The following is a 27,113-nucleotide window of genomic DNA, read 5'->3' as shown; positions in this document are numbered from 1 at the left end:
CAGGTGGAATAACAGAAAAAGACAAAGAAAGGAGTTGAAGTCTGACAGGTTTGGACTAAATAAGGCACTCAGAATGTACATCAATAAGAGATTTAGGATGTTGAACATGAACTGTGAACTAGAACACACTGAACAACAACAAGGATTTGAACTTGGGCCCAGTAGTTTTAGTTTTGGGCTCTTCTTTTTTTATAAATCAGTCCAGCTGCTTTTTGGCACTTGGTTGAACTCCAAAATCAGTTTCACAGTCAAAACTCAGTAAAAAAAAAAAAAATGAAATAAAATAAAATAAAATAAAGGAAAATCACCACAACACTGGAAACAACAGTAAAAACAAAAAACCACAAGGAAAACGGTGTTTAAAAAAAAAAAAAAAAAGCCCAAACAGTCTATTTTTATAGTGAGTGGGTCTCACTCACTGTTCTGTGTTTTACCCACCATTCCACAGATGGCGGGGGGTGCACTGAGCATGCTCAGATGTCTATGGAAAGGACAAGGTCTGTTCTATCAGCACGATTGGAAATTGTTCCTACTGAGTAAACGGATGAATTTTAATGAATATGTAAAATAAATCATACATTCAGAACGCTCACCACAGACGCATCAGGGGTTAAAGGGTTAAGCCTCCAAAACCAGTAAAAACACACAAATGAAATCACAACTCCAGCATCTGACTGAAAATAAACACTGATAGCTTTTATAAAAACCTGCTCTTTCTGCTGTTTAGACCATTTTCAGACTTGGTCGACGCATCAGGGTTTGTTTGATGTGTTGTTCGCAAAATCCAAAAGTTATACCACCTTAACCCATAAAGACCCAGTGCTACTTTTGTGTCAGTTCCCAAATTATTGGTTTCCCAAGTTATGTTGTTTTGTACTTGGTTTGATCCTGTTTATAGTCCAGTTTATCATGGTATGGGCCATTTACCTGTGAGTTTTGATAGTTTTTTGGGGTCATTGGGCAATAATTCCACTATTATCTTTCAGTAGTTTGTAGTTGATGTGGTCTGAGAGGACGACAGGATTCAACACACATCTAAAGGAAATCTAATCTGTGGCTCAGATACATAATCACAGGTTTTAAAGGGTTAAATACATGACTAAATACTACTAATATTTCCACAGATAGGACTCAACTTCTCTACTTACAGGTTTAAGTTTGTCAAAGCAGCGTGAAACCATGTCCAGTTCATCTATGGTTGTATTTAGTCGCTGATTTCTGATTTTCACTCCCACAGTTTTAAAGCCAAGTCCTCGCTGAAGTATTTCTGGTTTATTGAGACCATGGTGAGTCAGGTTGGGCTATAACAGGCTGAGTAACATCCCTAGAAGAGGTGAAAATGTTGAACATACATGGTAAATATGCTCTTGAAATCTTGAAAGACCTAGAATGAATTTTGTGGTGATTTCCAAATTAACTTTTTCTCTACATTTAACCTTCACAAAGTGATTAATCATCATTTATTATTTAAAAGATAAAATTATCCCCTGTATTTTTACATTATTCAGTGTAAATCATGTATCTATATTATAAAACCCAAGTGGCCTCTGTGTGTGTGTGTGTGTGTGTGTGTGTGTGTGTGTGTGTGTGTGTGTGTGTGTATCGGGATTCATACAAAATCCGTACAGAGCTGACTGCTGCAGTTTGTCATACTTATGTATTTTTGGTCAAGGAACAGACTAACAAAAACGTCAAGTTGATAGGACCAATATTTTGGGAGATATTAGTAATTTTGTAATACAATGGCCTTACGATCACATTGCTATGGCCAGAACACTTTGGCGGTGACTGCTGGGCAAATGTGGTACAGCATGCACGAATAGACAACAGCATAAAAACTATCACTTGCTTGAGCATTTTTGATTGAAAACAATTTGGCAAAATTTGTTCCTGTGTCAGAGGTGTCTGTTTATATTTTCAAAACTTTGTAAACAAACAACATATATTTAACTGTAATACATAAAAAATAACACATTTTTAAACTAATTTTTGTGTGCAAAATATAAACTGGAAAGTGCCCTCTTTCATTGATACAAACCCCCAAAAATAAAGAAACTTGTCATGAATTAATAAATTAACCTTTCATCAACAAAAAAAATAATTACTTAGATACTCAAACAAACTCATTTTGAATAATATAAAATAGAAATGTTCTTCAGATGTTACCAAAGTTTATCAAGATGATTGACAATAAAACTATTATATGAATGTATTTATTGTGTTTTATATTTCAGCATTAATTTTCATTATTTATTTTGTATTCGATACATGATGACTTATTTAATGTATTTTTCCCAAAATAATTTAAGTACCCCCTGGGCTTCTTCCACGTACCCCACTTTGGGAACCCATATACTAGTGGATCAGCAGGTATTAAACAGTCACACCAGTAGATGCTTTAGGCCGAAGGCTGTTTAGGCTTTAATAAACCTGGTGCTGCTTAAGTAAAATCCACTGAAGATGGAGAACTTGAAACCAAACCTATGAAACTATAGAAATAGAATCTTATTTGTGTTTGTTTCACAGCGGTTATGTTCTAAACCAGTGAACAACATCCTGCTCATAAGATAAACTGTGGACTGAATCTCCAATGTGGCCACGCCCAGTTTACACCAGTATCAGTAGTTTGTAAAGCCTTAACAGTATTCTAAATCTAATGTAGGGGTGCTTTTAGAGGTTTACCGTCACATAAACATACCTTACCATTTTTCAGATGCCTGGATTAAAATGCTGATGCTGACATTGTACTTGTATTTTGTGTAGATGCTGTTGTTTAATGACAGTCGGTGTCTGAGTAACTATTAGAGCAAACACACAAATGCACATCAGACATTAACACACATTAGTGGAGTTGTGAGAAATGGCAGCGGCATCATCAGGGACTAATGTGCAGATAGAGTTACAGCCACTGCTGTGTGAAGTCAACTTAAATGTGGAATATGCCTTTAGTCAGACAGCACTTAGGGGGCGTATTGATCCGACAGAGAAAAGCAAGTGGGGGAAGATGGGTGTCAGAGCCTGGGGGTGGGGGGGGAGGAATGAGAGAACACAGGGTCACCCACCAGAGGCAAAACAAGAAGCTAATCTGTGCCAGAGCTCAACAGCAAGATTTACTGTATCCGACTCATTACTCTGTTGGTTTTCTCCTTTACTGCAGCCAGTTTGGGTGAAATATTGATGTGTAGAGACTCCAAACTAAAGGAAAACAAAAGACAAAAAACGACAGCGTCTTAGGAATCAGAATCCAATTAACACTGACTCTATGTCACATCATTATCCTCATATCATGATGACCTCATACACAAATGGACAAAAGTATGTGGACATGTTAAATTCAGGTGTTTCTTTTCTAACAGGGGTCTGGGATACAAAACAATAATGACTAATGTCATAATATAGTTTTATATTGGGATAAATATCATTACATTGGTTAGTTTGGTTTAAATTGTTATCTTTGCTTCCAAACTGCCTCAGAGATGGTTTTAGCTTCATTTCTCTCAACATTGTTTTTTTTTTTTTTTTTTTATCTATGTCTATGATTTTAAATGTTCTTCCTCTAAATTTCTAAAAAATTTTTTTTTGCTCTGACTAAATAATTTTCTACCATAACTAACCATCTACTTTCTTCACATCTCACTGAGGAAGAAAAATTTACCATTAAACTTTAAGAAAATATTGATGTTTATAAACTACATGGACATAAATATTGGGACACATCATGTCTACAGCTGTAAGATGTCCTGTTCATGAGGATTGGACATAGAAACATCAATATTAATAACCAATATGATATTTATCTCAATATAAAACTATATTATAACATTTGTCATTTTTGTTCTGTATCCCAGACCCCTGTTAGAAAAGAAACACCTGAATTCAACAGGTCCAGATATTTTTGTCCATTTGCGTATGAGTTAGGTAAGTATATAATGAGGATAACAATGTGATTTAGTAAAATCCAAATATCTGCATTTGTACTTGAGCAGAATCAGTTTGTCTTTTCCTTCAACCATCCACTACCTTCAGATGTTATTTAAGTCTGCTTCCTCCCATCCCGTCCTTCTTTTATCCATCAAAGCCATCACCTCCACCAGAACCATGAAATACACTCTGCCAAAAAATGATCCAGAATCAATAACTGAGCCTGAATGAGAGTTGTGTTCGTGCCATAACTCCTTTTAATAGCCCGTGGTGGGCTTTGCGATGCAAGTTGCAGCCCCTTTTCTTACACACCTTCCTGCTGCTCCCAAAAAGTATAAATCAGTGCTACAGCCACTTAATGCATGCTCTGGAATGCCCCGCCGTGGTGCTGGCTCTGGACATAGAGCTGTAAATAAAAGGCTTAACGCTCTCTGACAAATGGCCTCAAATGCTATGCAGGCGTTCTGCATGTGACAGGACGTTTTAAGGAAACGACGAGCGGAGAGGTCTTATCAAAGGCAGCGCGGCGGCCTTTCCTCGCACACGTATGAGTAATTGGTCTGAGAGGCGGGGTGTGTGCCATTAGTGTATGTGTGATTGTTGGAGTCGGCTAATGGTGCTGCTGCTTTAGTCGTCCTCTTCATATTCACTCTCGCCTCGGTCCGACGGCCGCGCCAACAGTCTAGGCCACGGCAGCGCTAATGGCTGCAAGACCCTCCCCCGTTGCTAATACCAAAACTAATAGGCCAATTAGTGGACAGGGATCGTCCTGATGGCTCTGACACACCGAGGTTTGATACGAGTCGCCATCGTTTCTGAAAATCTCAGCCATGTTTGTGTGACTTCAAAACTAAAACATGAATACAAGGATATTAAACGCTGATGGCTACGACTGGTCCAATCAGTGCTCAGATTAAAAGCCTGGAAGATGTTGGACGGTTGACACTTAAAGGTCAAAGGGTCAGGGAATAAAAACAGCCTCAAAGACAACGTATCTGACCACTGTGTCTGATATGAAATGAACCCAGTGATCATAATTATGTTTTCATTTATGCATAGTCACAAGAAACAGAGAATCATTGTGTGAGTCCGACATTAAACTACATCATCAGTGAATATTTTCAGACTAAAGTGGCCTTTTAGGACAAAAACCCATTTTTACATTTGACAATATTTTAATCCTTAGAAGAAACTAGACCTGAACCTCCTCCTCTGGACTCTGTTTAAAGACTGGAGGAAATCAGACCTGTGAATGGACGCTTTATAAATAGATCGATGTTTTCAGGGGTTAAATGTGTGATTGACAGGTGTAGGCTAATCACTAATTGTCATGGAAACACCATTATTGTGTTCTCTGAGCTGCAGAAGTAGAGGATGTATCATCTACAGATTCAACATTCCATCAACGACAAAACCTCAAAACACTAAACAGAGCAGACTGCAGATAATGATCACAGTATCAGTGTAAACGGGGTCAGTGTTATGGGTTGTTTATTAAAGATTCATGGAACAATATCACAAAATATGTCTGGACTTATAATACATGAAATTAAAGCTGTGAGGAGCGATGATCACAGACTGTAGACATACATTATGTGTAAACTGTATAAAATAAATAAACATATTATATAATAAATGGCAAAAATAGGACCAAGGGTCCTGTAGTCCAACGGCATATTTAAAGACATGAATTGATATTCATTTGACCTTTCAAGGTCACTCAAGGTCAAAGGTCATGGCATCAAATGAAAGCCCATATGTGACTTCATATCTACTGCCAATAGTAATTATATCAATGTCTTCAACTGTTTTGAAATTATAGCACTTTGAAATTTGTCCCATTATAAACCAGTGGGGATTTGTAAAATTTCTAAAATTCATAAAAAATTCAAAAATCAATATTTCTCAATTCTTTGAGACCTTGCCCCAAGTAACTATGAATTTCAATTGATTCTGGCTGACAGTTTTAGAGAACTTTCTAGAAATCTGGAGAGAGAAAACCTTGGGTCAAGGTCAGTCAAGGTCAAAGGTCATGGCACCAAATGAAAAAAATTCATACAAATTTCAAAAATCAATATTTCCCAATTCTTTGAACAAACCTGTTAAACCTTACCACAAAGATGTTCCACAACAAATATCAAGTCATTCTGACTGACGGTTTCAGAGAAGATTCTTGAAAAATTGTTTACAGATGGACAGACGATGGACAGATGACGGACGACAGATGACAAATGATACCAATAGTCCATCAGACCTTTGTGCCGTTGGACTGAAAAACAAGGAAAATTCAAACCAAAATGGCCAACTTCCTCTCATGTTTAAATTTTTTTTGTGCATCTCGACCTGATACATACAAAAAAACAACCTTTTCTGCATATACATCAGGTGGAAGTTGAATTTTTCCAATATTTTCAGGACCAACTTATATCACCTTCTGTGCACATGCAGAATTTTGAGGGTGTTTAAGCGTCAGATGTGTGATTTATTCAGTAAAATAGTGATAACAGTGAGAGTCCTTCCACTTTAAATGGCCTTCATACTGTTGTTCATGTCCAGGCCTTAAAACCAGTGAATACACAGAGCTGAAACACGTCTTCAGGCTAAATTCAATAGTAGTATGACCTCTGTTATGACCCCAAAAACTACAACCAATAATAAGAACGGTGAATGAATCCGGTCCAGAGCTGAGTAATAATGCATCGATTTGAGTCCAAACTTTAACTGAGACAAAACTGAAACTAAATCCGTGTTATTTGACTCTAAACTCTGAAAACCTAGTGTCTCATGCTGTTATAACAGGCTCCTCCACAATAAAATGAACCGGGTTTATCATCGACGGATCCATCACTGAATAAAATCTATCCCAAAATCTCCACTTTTTAAATTCAATACATGACCTTGAGCCTTTCCATTATTGAATTTTAAGCATCAGAATGCATTGAACTTAATTATTATTTGATCTTAAACATTTTCAAAGGTGAACATTATTCATTCATTAACGTAGCTGAAATTAAACTTACATTCATTGTTTCTGAGTTTATTGAATTTAATCAGACTTAACAGCGTCTGAGGCTAAAACAGTAGAATAATAAAAGAGATGAAATAAAAACAGATGAATTTTTCCGTGTTGAATTTGTTCGTCAAATCCATAAATGTTTTTTCCTTTGTTTCTCTGAGCGCGTGAACAGAGACGGTTCGTATTGAAATGCACCATGGGAGTCGTCCATAACATCACCTTGACATTTTAATGTGCACCAGCTTCACCTTTGACCTTTGGATCAAATAATAAGAATGTTGACACTTATTGATTATTGAGCTGAGCTTCATGCATCGAGGTCACATGGGTGGAGAGTCAGTGTTTTATATCAGATGGAACTGACTGAAGGTGGCGCTGTGGAGCAGACAGTTGGTGTTTTACATCGAAAATTATTATTCATTAAATGTGACTCCAGTGCACGTCTTCACATTTATAATTTATGGATCCACAAATGTTTGTAACTGGACCAAGGACAGACATGTTGATGGACCTGTGGATAAACACGTCCTCTGTCATGGAACTAGTTGGTGTTAATAGTGTGACTCGTGTATCGCTGTACTGTGTATAGTGTGTATCATCTCTGGTTGGACTGAACATGTATTTATCAGGTTTTTTTCCATGCGTTTGTAAATCCCGTTGCCTCTGTGGTGTCATCGTTGTTGCGGTGGCGTCGTGGTTTTCTACTCTACATGTATGTTAATGTATGCAGGTTCAGCGGGGGCTTCCTGGTCTGTTTTAATTAGAGTCCCCATGGCGCTTCCACCGCCACCGCTGACACAGATCCCCCAAGGAAATGCTGAGCGGTGGCAGCCATAGAGTCCAATCTGGTCCCTGAGGGGGGCAGCGAGGCACCCCCCGCCAAGGGCACTTAACCCTCAGAGGCTTAAACACACAGACGTAGATAAGAGACAATTATCAGACACTTCAACGCAGGAGAGGTGTGAAGACAAGATAGGACCGAGTTCCTGGAAACAAACTCCTTATCTGCACTTCCTGTACGTTTCAGTTTGACCCCAACGTGGACTCTGGACCTGGTCTGATGGACCTGGTCCTACAGAAGTCCTCGGTATCTGGACAAGTACCGACGCTCACATTCTACTGATTATGTTCTAAAAACAGCCTTTAGTTCGATGCATTTAAGGTGAATCAGCCATTACTTTTATTTCCTACTGACACATATAATAAAACACAAGACGAAAATGATGCAAAACTGCCGAAAAGTTACGTCTAGTTCAAAAGTTAGAAACAGACAGAAGTATTGAAAGCTGATTAATTTTGTTCATTATTGTTGTTTAATCATCTGAACATGAACATTTCACATCCTGAGTTTGGTAGTTTTTCCTGTGGTACCGACTGGGTTCTTGTACTTTTACCTCAGTATGTGGGATTTGTACTGCAATAATCGATGCTGAGTTGTGTGTACAGTGGGGTGTGTGTGTGTGTGTGTGTGTGTGCGTGCGTGCGTGCGTGCGTGTGTCACATCAGCTGAACATCTGTTTCCAGTTTCAGCTTCATTTGCAGGCGGATCAGGACCCGGTCCAGAACCTGGTCTGGATCCCAGGGGAGTCCTGAGGTCCGTCATGGTTCAGCAGGATTCACTTCACATCCCAGATAAACTCACCGGACCTCATTAGTTAAATGCTGCGAACAATTGATATGCTGGTTCTGACCGGTCTGGGTCCGATGGGTTCTGGACCAGAATCCTAACTGTTGTCTATGAATCCTCAGGTCCATTGAGCCGGGCTCTAATGGCTGCGGCGTTTTTCCGTCAAACCTCCCAGAGATCATTAGTCTGAGCGGTGACGGGTCGGTACCGGTACCAGTGACGGAAGAGTCCAGGCCGGGTTTCACCTTAATCCGACTGAACTGAACCCAAAACTCTGCAGGAAACCACCGGTGGGTTCATCTACTGGGGTCAAAGGTCAGATACAGAAAAACCAAGGAAACAAACCAGACCAGAACCTTTAGTTCTACTGTCAATAGTTGAGTTGAATTTAACCACTTCAGGCATGAATTATAACAACCTCAGCCCAGGTTTTTTTCTGAGTGTTTTAATTCCTCATACATCCCATCCACTGGCAGCCTTATTAACCATCACCATGACAACCGCCTCCCACCCCAACACCACGCCGTACCGATGTGGATGAAACAGCGAGCTGAAACACCTACGGTAGATGTGTAAAGGTTTCAGTCTTTCTGCTTGTTCCGCTCGCTGCTTTTTCCTCTCGTTCCTAATTATCTGCTCCTCAGTTTAACTCGGTTTTAAAGAGACTCCAGCGATTTCCAATTTATTCCGTTTTGTGATGTTAGCATATCTGCAATCCAGACTGAGTCACAGGATCTCCCCGTTTCCTTTTGCTCCTCCCTTCCCTTCCCCCGTTCTGTCAGCAAATATCTATATACACGGCACAGAAAAGAAATGTTAATAAAGAGCATTTAAGGGAAAAAATAGAACGCTGTGAGATGTTCATGAGTGGAAACACATGCATGTGATGTCGATGCTGCAGTGAAGGTTTATGTGTTGGGTGGTTTAAGTGTTGACTCTGGGTTAAACCTGAGGAGTCGTTCTTTAATACTTTTGACTTTGCATTTATATTCCTCATTATAAAACCGTTTCCTTTGCCTTCTTTAGTTTCATTTTCTTCAGTCCAACCTCACCTGTATGACAGTTATGTGTAGTAGTTATGTTTTATTAACAAACTGAACATAAAATCACACCAAAATCTGGAAATCCCAGTTGGAAAAAGTTAGAATCTTTACTATTTTTCACCAAAATCATATTGAACGAACCATTTTTATAACTTAGAATGAGCATATACATTGAAATCTTCAAACACAAAATTACAAATCTAGCAAATAATAGTTACATAAAACTATATATATAAAAATGCAGACAATATCTCTGGCGTTTTTTAGGAAAACTATATACAACGATATACAACTATTGCAAGCAACCTGTATACAACTATTACAGCTATGTACAACTATTAGAACTGTATATAACTGTATACAGCTATTGCAAATATATATAACTACATACACCTATTACAACTATATATATATATAAAATTTACAACTATATACAACTATTATGACTATATACAATTATTACAACTATATACAACGATTACAACCAAATACAACTATATACAACTATTACAGCTATATACACCTATTACAACTATATACACCTATAACAACTATATACAACTATTACAACTATATACAGCTATTGCAACTATATACACCTATCACAACTATATACGCCTATTACAACTATATACAGCTGTTACAACTATATACAGCTATTACAACTATATACACCTATTACAACTACATACAGCTATTACAACTATATACAGCTATTACAGTTATATACAGCTATTACAGCTATATACACCTATCACAACTATATACAACTATTACATCTATATACAGCTATTACAACTATATACACCTATTACAACTATATACAACTATTACAACTAGTCATAACTGCACAACTATATAAAACTATTACAACTATTTATAACAACAATCAGGTGTCACATGATCCCACCCATCTGATCAGTTGATGTAGTTTTACTTTTCCACCTTAAAATCTTGTTTTTATTGTCTCTCCCTGAACCAAACCTGATGATAATATTGGTGTAAATTCTGTTTTATTGTGTATCATGTGTCCAGTTTTTCTTGTCCTTTCAACACCATTGACTTCACAGTTTTATTTTAACATCTGCACTTTCGACACCAGTTGAACTGAAGACTCAGCGGAGCTTCGTCTGCTGGTACATCGTCCTAAATTGTTTTGTTATTTGGACACAATGGTGCTTTCAGGGACTCTGAAGGGTTAAAGGACAGATGAAAGTTGTGTAGATGGTCCAGATGTGTCACTGTGGTGGTTTCCACTCCTCCCTGACACTGTAGTGTCTCGGTTGAATGTATGAATGGATTAATTGAGGTTCTTTATGTGCAGAGGTCTAAATATATCTGCATATGTCTGTGGGTTCGGTGGCAGCCGGCCGGTGCAGATGGCAGCGCTCACATCATGTCCACTTCAACAGTCTTATTGTCTTTGTCCAGATATACGTCAGCGAGTTACTGTGTTAACGCCACAAAAAAAGAACTCCACGAATAGCTCCGAGAAGATGGAAAAGATAATGAACAACGGTGCAGAGCACGAGCTCTGTGCACTTTTGCATCTTTGGATTTAGAAGATTTATCTTCTTTTCTAAGTATTTGTGATGTTCTTACATGTGAAAATATGAAAAACTCAAACCTCATATAGGAGACATAATGAAAACCATGTTAAAGATGCAAGTTAAAGTCAAAAGGACATTGCAAGATTATTTTCTCAGACATACTGTATGTCTGCTTTGTTCTTTGTACTTTGAGTCAATTATCCAGTGTTTAGTTCTGAATAATGCCTGGATTTATAATGAATATCACAAACAAACATAAAAGGATGAAAATGTCATGTTCAACGCCAGGAAATTAAAAAAAATAACCAAATGTCATGTGAGGAAAGGAAGTCAAAACTACATAAAATACAAGAACAATAAAGGATTTGCCAAGTAAAAGACACAAAACAAAAGACAAAAAAAGCTACTAAAAACTAGACAGAACCATTGAAAACTGATTTATATAAATAAAAATACATAAAATCAAACTATTAATCACTGCTGTCATTGGACCAGAGATATTGTATTTCAACGGGACTATCATGGATAAATACAAAAATATATCATGTACACATTTCAACACCAGTTATTGCAGAAAATAAACACAAACTTAAAAACAGTCAGTAAGTCAATAGACCAAAATAACCACTCAAAGGTCTGGGTTAGGGTTAGGGCCAGGGCCACTGGGTCAATAAAATGATCCACAAGTAAAACTAAAGCATCTTCAGAAAACACCTCAATGTTCACAAATGAACCTAAACCTATCAGTTTGACCAAAAAAAATCACATTTATTCGTGTTTTCTCACATGTATCTGACTTCAATCGTCCATAAACTCACATTCTAATGTTATATTTGCATTTTATTCTGATTATTTTTTGTACTTTCTCAGTTTATGACGATGTATTTTTGTCAAATGAATCTGTTGAGGTTTGGATATTTCAACACTGAGAACATTTATCTGTTCAATGAATAAAATGTCCAAACCCACAGAGCTCATGTAGAAAATGAATCTAAAACTTTACATCCTTAAACATGTCCAGCATCATCTTCATCATAATCAGGCCGATAAATACCCACAAACCAACAGGTTCATCTAAAGATAGAAACAAGAAATTAATTCAATGAAGCTTTAGCAAACTCACAGATTTTCATGTTGAAATGTTGAAAAGTGGATCAGCAGGTGTGAGCTTCGGGTGACAAAATGGGCCAAAGGGGGCAGGAAGTGACTTAAACAGGAGGGGAAAGGACAGGAAGTGACTTAAACAGGAGGGGAAAGGACAGGAAGTGACTTAAACCGGAGGGAAAAGGACAGGAAGTGACTTAAACAGGAAGTGACTTAAACAGGAGGGAAAAGGACAGGAAGTGACTTAAACAGGAGGGAAAGGGACAGGAAGTGACTTAAACAATATTGCAAAACCCTTGATGTCCTGAAAAGCAAATCTGGTATTAAGATGCACAGCATTATTTCTGACCTAAATCTCTTTGAATGAGCCCCTATACAAAACACGACGACTGCTTATGTACCTTATTTGATTTGTATTTTCTTTCTTTTATTTTTTTTTCTTTCTTTTTCTCTTTTCTTCTGTATGCTTTTATTAATTCTCTGTATTGTCATGATTTGGCTACGTGTTAATGTTGTTTAATTTCAAAAAAACAATAATTTCCAAAAAAAAAAAAAAAAAAAAAAGGACAGGAAGTGACTTAAACAGGAGGGAAAATGGCAGGAAGTATATATGGTGTTCCATGCAAATATGCTGTGGATGCTCAGTCTGGAAAGTAGTATTTCTCTATGGAAATCTTTTGAATGTAATGCCAGAATTTGATTAATAAAGTTGAGAAGGAAGTGACTTAAACAGGAAGTGACTTAAACAGGAAGTGAGTTACACAGGAAGTGACTTAAATAGGAAGAGATGTCAGAAGTAAATTCTTGACAAAATCAACTTTACAAAATTATAAATGACATGAAAAAAGAAAAAAAAAAACTTGACTAAAATGAAGTACAAAAAGAAATAAAGAAATAAAATAAAATGAATAAAATAAGCAAAAAAAAAAGAACAAAAACAGTCAAAGTGATGAATAAATAATAAAGTCAATGAACAAATCAAAGTAACAAGAACAAAATAAGCTACAAACTGAACAAAACTAGAAAAAATAATAAACCCATTGAGTTTGATCAATAAGAGTAGATGGAGACACTTGGTTTATAGTTAATGAGAGATTTGACTGAAAAAGTCAGTTTTTCTTCAGTTTTCTATGTTTCCATATAATAACTTTTGGATTTACTCTGAGTTTTAATGAATATTTATATGATCAGTGAATTTAAAAAAGGAAAATACCTGATTTACTCGGAAAAAAATGTAAAATACAGAGGATAATATTACAATAAATCACTTAAGAAAAGGTTAAATTACATATAGAGAAATCTTCATTTGTGAACTGCCACTAAAGCATCACTGGGTCTTCAAGGGTTAAATCTCAGACCTTTGTCCGATCTAAACACCATCGCTGCCATTGTTTGCATTGAATCGGTAACGGTTTTGCAGGTTTTCATTTCAGTTTAATGCCACAGAGGTTTATTTCTCTAATTAGTTTGAAGGGAATCAGTGAAATCTGCCATTTTTTAACAAAATGCTGATTGGACGGTGTTTAGAACACTCCGTCCTGTATCTGAACAGGAAACCAGACGTAAATAAATCAAACATCTGTTGGAAAAAATACCATTAATACCACAAAGAAACAAGTCAGAATGATTATTGATGGTCCCATTCCATTAATCATGATCAGACCATGGACGTCAGCATCTATAAATTAGACGTAAACATGTTCATATCAGACATGATCAGTTATTATCATGGAAAAGGTCAAATCTATATTTATAATTAGCTTAAAGGCTGATTTTCTGTCCTGAGTTAAAGAAAGAAGATGCTCATTAGTGGTTTGAGATGATCCATAAAACACACATAAGACATGAAAAGAATGTCAAAGACAAAACTACAAATACAAAAAAGACACAAAAATCAGACAAAGAAAAAAATGGATGATATGAAACAAGATAAAAATTTTATTAAACATGAAAAAGACAAAACAGTCAAAGTAATACATAAATAATGTAAATGACATGAGTTAAAAATGATAGAAAATATTTGAAATGTTATAAAAACCGGAAAAAACTAAGATGTAAAACTAACTCGTAAAAGTTGCAAATGTTCCTCGGTTTGTTTCAGCTCAAGGCCGGTTACATTCACACCAGAAATGAACCGGCCCAGAGTCCATTTGGAAGTGGACCACCTTTTCTAAGTAGTGTTGGTCCACTTGACTGATTTGAATCAGAGTTCATGTTTGTATTTACACCAAAAAAAAGTCCAGACTTTCCGAGGAAATGAACTCTGGTCCATTTTAAACAGACCAAACGAAGTAGGTCTGAATACACCCATAAACATCCATTGAATCGTCCTTGTTTCTTCTTCTACTGGTGTTAAAACTGTAGCGTTCCTTCGTCCTCTTCTGTCACCGTTTCCTTCTTCCTGTCGGTACTTTTCCTTGGTGGGGTTGGGGCGGGTCAGGGCGTGATTGAAGGTCCAACCTCATTCCACCTCCTCACTGATGAATTGGACCGGGCCTTGTCTCTCAGACCTGGGCCTGGTCTTAGACCCGGGCCTGGTCTCTGACCTGGTCCTGGTCTTGGACCCAGGCCTGGTCTCTGACCTGGGCCTGGTCTTGGACCAAGGCCTGGTCTCTGACCTGGGTGGGGCTTGGTGGCAGCGGTGGCGGCAGTGGCGGACCCGTTCCCCCTCAGATTGATGCTGCTGGTTGTGGACTGACATGTTGGATAATCACAGACCAGTGTACGACTCCCAACTCTAATGTCCTCATACATCATGTTCAGTCGAGTGTGAGTTCTGAACCAATTGTTTGAATTGTTGTCGAGTGCTGGACGACTTTTCCTGAACAAACACCATGAATCAGGAATGAGTTCATCTGAAAAACATCAGCATATTTTCCTTCTTTTACCTTAAAGTTTCTGGGTGAAGTTTTGTGATAATGAACAGAAACATCAGTAAAATCGAACTGATCTGTGGGTCGGATACACACACTTCTGTCCTTATATAAGGTCTAGTGTTTATGTAACCTCTGCACAGCCCTGTTGCACTGTGGGACTTTTCTGGTCATTTTGACATTGGGAGTGAAGACTTGCGTTTATTTACAGATGATTCTTTAACCTTAAATAAGAATCAACCTGTACAAACACAAACCACCACTAAACACCTCAGAAACACCACAGTTTGTATAGAACGGGGGGGGTCAAACATGTGGCCCGTGGGCCAAAACCGGCCAACAAAGGGTCCAATCAGGCCCATGGGATGAGTATGTGAAATACAAAAACCACACTGAAGATATTAACAATAAATTATATTAAAATCATTTTATTTTAATTTCCACATTCAGACCAATATGATCTCAAGTGGATCAGAACCACTAAAATTAGAACAGAATAAACTATAAATAATGACAAATACACATGTATCTCTTTGGTTTAGTGTAAAAAAATATGAACAACCTGAAATGTTTTAATATAAATCAGTGTAATTGGACCAATATTCTGCCTGTTGTTAAATGTTTGTGTATTTGTAGATCCGCTGGGATCTGTAAATTATAATGTACATGTGGAAATGATAAATTGAGGCAGAATATTGGTCAAATTACATTTATTTTTCTAAAGAAATTTCAGGTTATTCATGTTATTAATTTTTTAAAGGATATTTTGCAGATGTAAACATTTTCATAATGTAATTTTACTTATTTCACTCAAAAACGTTGAAAAATTTGGAGTTGACATAATTTATTTCAGTTATTCTGTTATTATTTTACTGGTCATTATTTTATTTTGTTATTTTACTGGTCATTATTTTATTTTGTCATTTTACTGGTCATTATTTTATTTTATTATTTTACTGGTCAGTATTTTATGTTATTATTTTACTGGTCAGTATTTTATGGTCTGATCCATTTTAGATCATATTGGTCTGAATGTGGAACCTGATCTATAATCGGTTGGACGTCTCTGTCATAAAGTGTCCTTCCTGGGATCAGACGTCCTCATTGGCCATTGTCATGCTGTATTGTCCACCGGTGTCGTCCTGTTGTTGTGGTCTTGTTTTCCATTCTGTCCTGGTATCGGCAGCGTTGGCCTGGTTGGAGGCGGAGCTTGGTGGAATCAGCAGGGCCAGACTGGTCTGGATCACATAGCGCCGACTCCCACTCCCACTCCCACTCCAATCAGACCGTCCTTGTTCTCCATCATTACTCTCCACCGGCAGCTGCTTCTCTTCGTGTCGTCTCCATTATCTCATTTGTCTATGTTCGTCCTCACTCACATCGTCCTTCTGTTTCTTATATATGCATAATCTGGAATGACTCCATGTTGTCAAATCCAGTCTTGGTGCTGGTTTTGCTGGTGAAAGGTTTGCTGGAAGCTGGAATCAATACTGGGAACCCCGGGCCATTATGGAAATCAAGGTGCATTAAAAGGTGCATTAAAAGGTGCACCGCTGTGTAAATGGAGCTGACTGCTCAGCAAAAGCATGAATATTACACCCAGTTTAAGATCTGCCTGTTTACAACTTAATACTGGAGGTGAAGAGGCTTTTATGATGCGCTTCCTGTCACACCTTTATTATGACAGCTAGCATCTTACAGATAAAAACATCCCATTTATTAGATGGATGAGCAGTGAGTAAAAACCAAAAAAGGTTCATTTTAATTAACACTTTAAGCATCAGCATCATCCAACATGAACAACAGCAGAGAGTTAACAACAACAGTGGATCAAATATCCTTAAAGTTTAGAGCAGGGTCGTGTTTTTCATCTGTCTGGAGCGAAAAACTAATGGATAGAAGATGGATATGGATTAAACAGTGTGGACTCACAGCTGAATCCATCAATATTATTTATTACACACAGATTTACTGAGACTGGGGCTCTTTACTCACTGGATAAACACCAGATAAAAAGACCGAACATAAGTTTTACTCGTAGAAGTTACTTAAATATCTGTTGGATAATATTAAAACCAAATTATTATTCAGATTAATTAGTTATAACAGGTATTAAATCATTAGAAAGGATGAAAATATACAGCTTAGAGCTTCATTTACTGTGGTTTCAGTTGGTCAGTCACAAGTATGTCAGTAGCTCATCAGCAAGCTTAGCACAGTAGTTGTTAGTAAACAAAGAAAATCTGTCTTTCAACAATCTTTCTAGTTTTTGTAATGTTTTATGTGATATAAAGTATTTGTTCTTTTTCATCTAACAATACGATAGTATTTCCTCTAATATGGTTCCAGGCCTTTATTGAAGGAGGTCTGTAGTACCTTTAGGCTTTTATTTATAATATCCTCCATTTAATAAATAGTTGTTTTTTTATGGAACTAGATTAGGCTTTTCAACACTTCCTGCAGTTGTTTCCGGTTAAATGTCTTTAGAGGTGCAGCTCTTTTATCCACTGATGTTACTGTGAACAAATCAGTTTCACCTCACATCAATACAAGTTCTTTGACAGAAGCAAAGAGTAAAGACAAATGCTGTGTTTCCAGTAGGTTGAACCGGCTCGACTCAACTTGACTACCAGGTACTATTCCTGGAGGTCATTTCCGTTAGAGGATACTACCCACTTTAGAGTACCTGGTCCTCATAGTAACGCTGCGCATAACTTCTGTGACGTCTGCTCACAGAGTTGCTGATAAACTCACTCGTTGCGTGTTGCCCCGTCAAGCTCAAGCTGAATCTTTTCATCGGCCACCAAGGACAGAAAGGTCTGAACCTCCTCGACTGACCATGGTGTAGTTTTGCGGGCTGCCATCATGGATTAGCCTACCAGTATTTTTCCTGTAAACTTCCGAATCTTTTTTTTTTTTAAATGGCGTGTCGCGCATTGATGACACAATGAGACAACTCTCTGACCAAGCAGTGGTCTGCAGTGTTTATACATAACTTTTTAGTATCTCTTCACCCGTTTTGGAACCTCAGCTGAGCAAGTACTAGAAAAGTAATACTGGGTAACAGATTCCAGGTTCTTCTACATAATGGAAACGCAAAAAGGTCAAGTCGAGTTGAGTCAAGCCGGTACCACGTAGTGGAAACGTGGCAAAAGAGACTAAGGACAGAGATGAAATTGGATTTTTTTTCACTCTGTTGCAGCCTTTCAGTGTATTTTTTTTTTTTTTTTTTCAGTTCCTTGTGATAAGTATGAAGGCTTGACAGACATAGCAACAGTAACTAAGGGACGTGTGGTTGATAAAACATGGTCACCCTATTAAACAGCACTGTGTCTGCATCTCACATGTTCTATATTCATGAGTGGACCCTGGTTTATCGCCGTGGGACCTTGTTATGTGCATCCTCCGCCGCCGGCCGTGAACTGTGTTACGTCTTAATAGTGCGTTGTGTACAGTTTGACTTGGTTTTCTTGTGCAGATCGACTCAGAGCTCCAAACCTCGCTAGAGTTTACACTGCTGACAATGAATAAACACTTGTCGGTGCGTGTACACAGGCGTCTAATCCCTGCACACACTGTAAACACTGTGATGCTAATGCACAGCACACGGTAAACTCCAAAAGCAAAGGGAATGAGAGGAAAATAGCCCCGAGCTGTAGTCGGTACAGGAAAGGCAGACGTCAGGCTGGCATCGGGACATTTGACGTCTGTGATGTCGGACCAGGTTCGTCTGCAGCACTTAAAAGAGGTGTGTTGTACAGCGTGAATGTACATGCGCCACGTCGACCGGATGGATCATCACAGCGACAGGTCCTGTAGCCGCAGCAGCACAAACATCAGAGCCCTGAAGGCTCCAGGTTTAGGTGTACAGCACTCGTCAGCGCTCAGATACTGCACGAAAACTTACACAACAGCCTCCGCTCAGTGTGAATGTACTGACGAATGAGGAGGAAATACAGCCCAGTGTGAGTGGAAGTCTATTTATTATAACACAGGGGTTGGACGCCAGTTTAAACCACTGTGGAAACATCAGACAAATGGGGATTTAAATGGAGTCATTGGAGTCGGAGCCAGGGTCGAGTGCAAGTTCAGCAGGTTCAGATTCAGCAGGTTGAGGTTCAACAGGTTCAGTTTCAGTTCAGCAGGTTCAGGTTGAGCAGGTTCAGGTTCATCTGGTTTGGGTTCAGGTTCAGCAGGTTCACGTTCAGGTTCGGGTTCAGCAGGTTCAGAGTCAGCAGGTTCAGGTTTGGGTTCAGGTTCAGGTTTGGGTTCAGCAGGTTGGGGTCATGGTTCAGGTTTGGTTTGACAGGTACTGTTGTAAACCCAGCAGATCCCAGATCAGTTCATTCAGACTCATCAGTTCATCAAACTGACAAACTGCACACGTTTGGAGATGCTGTGTTTACATTATGTTGCCATGACAACCAGCCACACTAAGGCGCTACCACATAAAAGTCACATAAAATTGAGACTAGTTGAATTCATTGATCAGTCGGTTAAAAACGGACATGTCAGTAATAACAACTGACTTTATTGATTTTTCTCTACATTTCTAGCTTTAGTTTTAACACTTTCTACATTACTTTTGATTCTATCTTATTTTGCATCCCAACAGTAACACTGATTTCACCCTACATGGATTAATCTCTGATTAAGTGACCAATAACATCCACAGAAAGTGCTTTAGGCAGGTCACAGTAATAATTCACTGTATTAGACACTGGAGCGTTGGTGAACTGATAATGAACATTAATGTGGAGGTGAATGTTCAAGTAACCGGACAAAAACAGGTCCATGCTGACATCTGGTTAGTTCCTGGTTAGACACGAGTTCATCATTGACCTGGTCCGGTCTCAGTCTTCAACTATTAAAATACTGGATAACTTCATTATACAGTGTAGGAATTCAGAAAATAATGAACAAATTAATTAGATAGACTTTGATCACATGGTTGTATTTTTACTGATTCGGGGCTGTTAAATTTACTTTAGTTCAGGTTTCACATTCAGACCAGTATGATATAAAGTGGATCAGAACCAGTAAAATAAGAACAGCATAACTTTTAAATAATGACAAATACAAACTTTTCTTTATGTTTTAGAGTGAAAAAAGTAAAATTACATTATGAAAACTTTTACATCTACAAAGTATCCTTGAAAAAATGTGAATAATATGAACAACCTGAAATTTCTTGAGAAAAATGAGTATACTTTTACGAATATTCTGCCTCAGTTTATCATTTCCACATGTACTTTATAACTTACAGATCACAGTGGATCTACAAATACACAAAACATTTAATAACAGACAGAATATTGGTACAATTACACAGGTTTATATTAAAACATTTCAGGTTGTTCATATTTGTTTGGTTTATTCACATTTTTTGTGAAAGTATAGTTTATAAATGTGAACATTTCTGTGTAATTTTACTTTTTTTATATTAAAACATACTTTTTTTTGTATTAAAACATATAGAGAAAATTGTAGTTGTCATAGATAGGGTATTATGATAGTATTTTACTTGTCTGAACCACTTATATCTTCAGTGTCATTTTTGCACTTCACAAATTCATCCCAGCGGCCGGATTGGGAGGTTTGGTGGGTCGGTTCTGGCCCACGGGTCGCATATTTGACCAGCCTTATCTGAAGCTGTTGTAACTCTGGTTCTGATTCAGGTTCTTTGTCCAGATCCAGTCGTGTTAGTGATGTAGCCTCCAGGATCTAAACTGTTATTTGGCGCCAAATTCACCCAATGGAGTCAAAGCACAGCCGTCACTCATCTCAGAAGCCTCCTGAACGGTATCATGGGAAGTTTTGTGTTGAATCTGGACGCTGAACACTCACCACCCACTCTTCAGCTACCCTTCTGTCCTCCATGTCCAACCCCATCATGTCCAAGCGGTGGTGGAGAAGCAGCAGCTGGTGCATCCATGTGTTTGTGAGGACACACATGGTGTCTTCAGCCAGCAGGGGGGGGGCGGGGGGAATCAGCCAGAGCCTCGAGAGTCAATGGGATTCAACAAATACAGATAATTCAGAGGAAGAGGAGGGACACCATCCTCATCCAGATGCTTTCTGCTTCTTTCCACTTCAGTCAAGATCCTATTGGCTGCAGCTCAGACGTCTGTAAGTGGTCAAAGCTCCCACTGTTACAACCTGCATTAGAGCAGTATTTAACCCTTAAAGACCCAAACGTCCACCTTTAACCTAAACCATCTACTGATATAAACTGTTTAATACCTTACATTTAATACATGTCATTACTTGGTGTAAAATACAGTTATTCATCTATTCATGGTCATCAGACATGACCCATTTGGAGGCTTCGTAGTTACCGTGGAAACACCGTCATCTTCTACAACATTGATTCACCAGTCAAGTCGATGGAATTGGATCAATGACAGTGGATAGACGCACTGGTTTTTATGTTCAGTTACTGATATATTTGCTGAAAAATTCACTTTTTCCTGAGTTTTCTCTATTTCTGATATAATATTCCTCAACTTTAATCTGAGCTTTAATGAATGTTCAGTTAATGGAAGATTGAACTGTGAAAGTCACTTTTTCTTGAGTTTTCTCTGTTTTGATATAATAACCTTTGAATTAACTCTGATTTTTCATGAATATCTAAATCAAATATAGGAAAGATTATGATTTCCCATAAAAAATAAAAATAAAATAAAATAAAATAAAATAAAATAAAATAAAAGCAAAATACAGAGGATAATATTATAATACATGGTGATAAATCACTTAACAAAAGTTAAATATAGAGACATATTCATCTGAGAACTGACATAAAAGTATCACTGGGTCCTTATGGGTTAAATTAGACCTAATTCCATCTGATCCATCACTGATACAGAGGAACCAGCTCTGTTCAGGTTCTGACTGTGTTCTGCTGTGACACATTTACCCAGCGGGCGGCAGCTTAAACAGCCCAACACTCAAAGTCAGTGCCGTTTGTTGTGTGAAACTGCTTTTGCTCGACTTATTCTTGGAAAACTGTCACAACTCCTTCAAACACCGACTCACAACTCTTCCGCTGCAGTGGCGCTGAACTCCACAGCAGAATAAAGGTTAGTGGTATCACGGCTTTGACTGACGGCGCCGCTCAACCAACGCAAACGTCTGCTCTTATCCGTCCTGTCAGGAAATCAACGCTCACACTGCTGTTAGTTATTCCAACATATGTCACATTTACACATTTATCACCCGCTGAGATGACTGTGACTCCGCCAAAACATGTTATTAACAAGCACAGAAGCACAAATACATGTGGCATTGAAAGGTTAAGGTTAGGCATTTGGTATCTGCATTTTCCCCATAATAAAAAAAACAATAATAATACAAAATTATACACACAAATAGTACTTAGCATTGGCGATTAGCATTAGCACACATTAGTATCAGGGGGCTGTAATTGAAGGAACCCAGGGACCAACTCCAGATCTACATCAGCTCCATTATGGGGGATGGGGGGGCACCTAGAGAAAAGGTAAAGGCTCTGGTCCAACTGAGAAAAGCTGAAAGGTGGAGGACTTATCTGGAGTTCTGCCTTTGAGTTTCCTGTTAAGTATGAAAGATCCAGAGAATGTTCAGGCCTTCAGGTTGATTTCCACGTCAGAGGATGAAGGTTTAGTCCGTTGAACCCAGTAGTTGGTCCGTTAGGGCCAATGCCTTCTCTACTGGACTAAACATCATCAGAAACACGACCTACATTTACAACCTAAAGTCTAATATTTGTTCCATGAAACTGTATTAATTTATTCCCAATAGACGATTCTCTTCATTTCTTAGCGTTTCTCCTGGCTGTACTACTTCCTGTATGTGGATGTAGATGGAAGATATTTGGTCCAATCAGATTTCAGTGTCTCTGTGTTGCCAGGGTTTATCTAAACTGCCCTGGCCCTTCAGAATCAGTAGTGAAGGCTCATGGAACTGTAACTGTATAGCATCAGGACTGTTTCTGTAACCAATCAGATTCTAGCTAGCAGGTCTACAATATCATCTGCATGTATCCTTCCTCTGATTGGATGGTCAGAGCTAAACTATTATTGGGTAGAACTTTAGAAATAATCTTTCTAATGCATGCCAATAAAGCTCATTTAATTTAACTTTTAATACATTTGAGGAAGAATTTTTCCACCCACAATGGCTGACAGAGTAGAGGAACATGATTTGGTCTGGGACAAACTTAAAAATCCATTTTCAAGGTGGATTTTTCCTGAAAAGCTGGAGATGGTGAGTAGAGGTGGTCCAACCCCACTGTTAGCTAGCTGGTGGAGTGGACACTGTGTGTCCTCTAGAGAATCTCATGCGAGGAATCTGAGTGGACAAAGGAGACTCTCAGCCTTGCCCTCCATAGACATAAAAAATGACTTATTGATGGAACTAAAACCCACAGATCAAGGCAGATCTTGTAGTCAAGGACAGAAGGCGGGTTGATTTACCGGGGCAGAGACAAAGAAACGAACTGAATAAGATGGGGTCGGAACCGAGAAGTCAAACAGGAACAGAGCACTGGAGAGTCAGGCATGAAGCTAGGACAATCTGGCAAAGAGTAGCTGAGCCAGAGCTGCATATATGCTGACCCACCTGTAGACACACCTAAAGCAACAGATGGAACTGATATTAGGACACACTGGGTTAAACCAGACTGTTCTTAATAGGTAAGCATGAGACAAGAAAATGTGACCGCTGTAATGTTCTTGAGACTGTAGAACACAACGTATAACAGGGAAAGAATCAATGCAAAGAGGTAAATAAAGGACATCAGTTTAAAAGATATTTTTCAGAACATAGTTTTGTTTTGTTTTTTTTTTTGTTTTTAAAAGCAACCAAGCTTAGTAACATAACATAAGTTTTGTTTTGTTTTGTTTTTTCTTTCCTTACAATATAATGTCATTTGTATTGTTATATCCTGTAAGCTACAGCGATCATTGACATCCGGAGGGGGGTGATAATGCACTAATGGGCTCTATGCACAACCCCACTACTTCCTGAACTCGAGGCAGCTTCTTCTTCTTCTTCTTTTTCTTTTAATGGCGGTTGGCAGCCAACTGAAAGGTGCATTCACCACCACCTACTGGACTGGAGTGTGGACAACTTCAGACAGCTCCTTTATTTCCTGTCTTTCATTATTAGACACACTGATTAATCCAGGTTTGTCTGACCACAGTAGTAACAACAAGAAGTAGCACGCACACCAGTGTGTCCAGTAATGAAAGACAGGAAATAAAGGAGCTTCCCAAACTTCAGGAAGTAGTGGAGCTGTGTATAGAATCCATAGAGTTTGTACCGCTGTTAAACTACAAAGAAGAAGAATGTGTACCTGATGTTGATGAGGTGAGGGAGAGGACAGCAGCTGAAAATGTTTGTGGCCGATGAGGTGCAGCAAAGTGAGGGAGGAGACAGCGCTGAAGCAAACTGTGACGTAATGATCATCTCTGGTGAGTAGGATATGATGTTTTTGGTTTAAATCTATGTTTCTGTCCTATTACTAGATAAATATTGATTGTGAACTGCTCCAGATGATGTCCATGGTCCAGTTGTTCTTGTAGTGTAGAGGTTTGGAGTTGTCTGAACTGGGTTTACAGCTGTAGTCAGGATGGGATTCACCCTCAATATCACTAATGTCTCTCTCTCTTTAATGCTACACCTTGTTATTTTGTGTTTTTTGTATAGTATTGATGGTTTTTATAACTGTGACGTCATAGTGGTGGTAATAAGAGGTGGATTAATGCTGCATTCCAGAGTGCTGAGAGGAAGAATACATGTCACTTGGAGTTAACTATATCCCACCTTAAAGTATTCCAGTTTATCCATGTTGAACATAAACAACAAACATGGAGATCGCAGATCTAAGCTCCTTTTTGCTTTGTTACTGCAGAGGCATTTTGCCTGTCGACACTACAGTGTTCTCATAAGCAAATGAGATGGAAGAAGCGAAATGACGGATGAGCTAATTATACATTGTGAAGTTTTATTTCATTGGGTACATGATGTTTTTTAAAATCCGATTTATTTTTCCAGAAGACATTAATCCGGAACTAAAGTACTTTCTCTTCTGTTTACATGGAAATGTTAAACCCGAATAAAGGTTTACATGAGAAACGTTTATTCGGTTCTCGCAGCCCTTCTGTTAGCTTAGCTTAGCATAGTCACTGCATTTCCATGGTCACATGTAGCCAGATTTTTAGAGGTGATTTATTGTCTTTTGTAAGTGATTTTGTGAAATCCGATTCTCCCTAATTATTTCTTTAGATCCGCGACTTACTGCACTCATACAGTCTTGGGACTGTTGTGTTAACGGAAGTTGGAAAATCTTTTTGTTGGAAGGGATGCATGCGCTAAATTAACTTTGCTTTACCATTTTAGCTTTGCATTAGTTTTTATTTTCCAAGATTTTATTACTGCAGTAAGTCACATGACCATGATTTGAGCCTCAATTTGTGATCATATTGACCCCACCGGACTAAAGTAATGATTAGGGAGAACTGAATTTCACAAAATCACTCATAAAATACTACAAATTACCTATAAAAGCCTGGCTATATCTGACCATAGGAATGAAGCGATTATGCTAAACTAGGCTAAGCTAAGCTAACGGAAGGGCTGTGAGAACAAGGCAATTGGTGCACTGCAGTGCAAACTGTTTTGCCCACTTATCGAACTCATTTGTGCATGACAAATGAATGAATAAAAAACAAGTGGTGAACTCTTCCTTCAGGGTTTTAGAGGCTGGTAGATCCCATCAGAATAGCCCACTGGAACGGTTTGGGTTGACTAGACTACACTGCATATTCTTCCGCCAGCGCAGAATGTATGCGTCATCATGACAGGACAAGGCAACAAGCATGCACAGAATGGCAGGAATAAAGTCCAAATGGAACTAGAAGCACTCGAAGAGCACAGACCTCCGCCAAGGCTGATCAGTGGGCCCCCCCATGGGCCCCCCCACCCCCGATCACCCCCAAAAGTTAATCATTTCTTCCTTATCCCATTTCCAACAAACCCTGAAAATTTCATCAAAATCTGTCCATAACTTTTTGAGTTATGTTGCACACTAACGGACAGACAAACAAACAGACAGACAGACAAACAAACCCTGGCAAAAACATAACCTCCTTGGCAGAGGTAATAAAGCATTTACATGTCCGAGGAATAATTTAGCCCGGATTCAAAAGTGGATTAAACCAGTGACTTTAATCGGGTTTAAATTTAATCCCAACTTTTCTTTTCAACTGGAATAAGGTGTTTACATGGGCATCTTAAATAGGATCTAACCTTTAATCAGTTTAAACCAGGAATAAAAGTTGTCATGTAAACACACGGACTGTGAACTTGCACACTGTGCACCGCCATTGTGCTGATGTCACATTGTAGTTCGCTGTGAGGTCAGGGTACTTTGATCTGGCCCCACTTTGCAACTAGGACCTCCAGCTTGGACAGGTGTTCCAATGCATTTTACCGATTTGGATGTTGGAAACTTCCCATCTCCCAGCACTTTGGAATGCAGCATCAGTCCCCACTGAATCAAATCAAATCAAATTTTATTTATATTGCGCCAAATCAAAACAAAAGTTATCTCATGCACTTTACACTTTACATATAGAGCCGGTGGAAACCAGACTGTTAAGCCTCAAACTGAAGGACCAGGTACCAAATGCACAGACTGACGCTGATAGAATCCCAGGTGGCGCTGGCGTGTCTCCATCCAGTCCTTCATCCTTTATTGTGAAACACTGCGGTGCTTGTTCTCTGACCTGTGGATAAAAGTCGTATTATTTATTTGTGTCTGTCGCTTTGTGCCAGACTCTCCAAATAACAACCGGTACAATTTGAGTGTGAGCTTTGAACTGAGCTCCAGTTGTTTTCCTGATGGAAGAAAAGGAGCAGCGTAATTGGAATAGATATAGGATTATATTGTGTTTCAGAGCAGCTCTTTGATATGGCTGATAGTAACTTGGCTTT

General features: G+C 38.5%; 1 protein-coding gene and 1 long non-coding RNA gene across 2 annotated transcripts in view; one reads left to right on the top strand and one right to left on the bottom strand.

Moving 5' to 3' along the window:
* LOC115419034 (receptor-type tyrosine-protein phosphatase gamma-like) overlaps positions 1-27,113 on the top strand; it is a 662,327-nt gene that overhangs the window by 121,968 nt on the left and 513,246 nt on the right. The gene's annotated exons all lie outside the window — the stretch shown is intronic.
* LOC115419051 (uncharacterized) lies at positions 9,530-25,127 on the bottom strand. The gene is made up of 4 exons (XR_003935393.1): positions 24,914-25,127; positions 16,197-16,200; positions 15,732-15,738; positions 9,530-9,540 (listed from the first exon to the last, which is right to left on the bottom strand). It is a non-coding gene; the product is annotated as an uncharacterized LOC115419051 (long non-coding RNA).

Source organism: Sphaeramia orbicularis, chromosome 5 (genome assembly GCF_902148855.1).
Source record: "Sphaeramia orbicularis chromosome 5, fSphaOr1.1, whole genome shotgun sequence".
Classification (NCBI taxonomy): domain Eukaryota; kingdom Metazoa; phylum Chordata; class Actinopteri; order Kurtiformes; family Apogonidae; genus Sphaeramia; species Sphaeramia orbicularis.
Note: the sequence above shows the minus strand (reverse complement) of the source record. Positions and strands in the feature narration are given on the sequence as shown.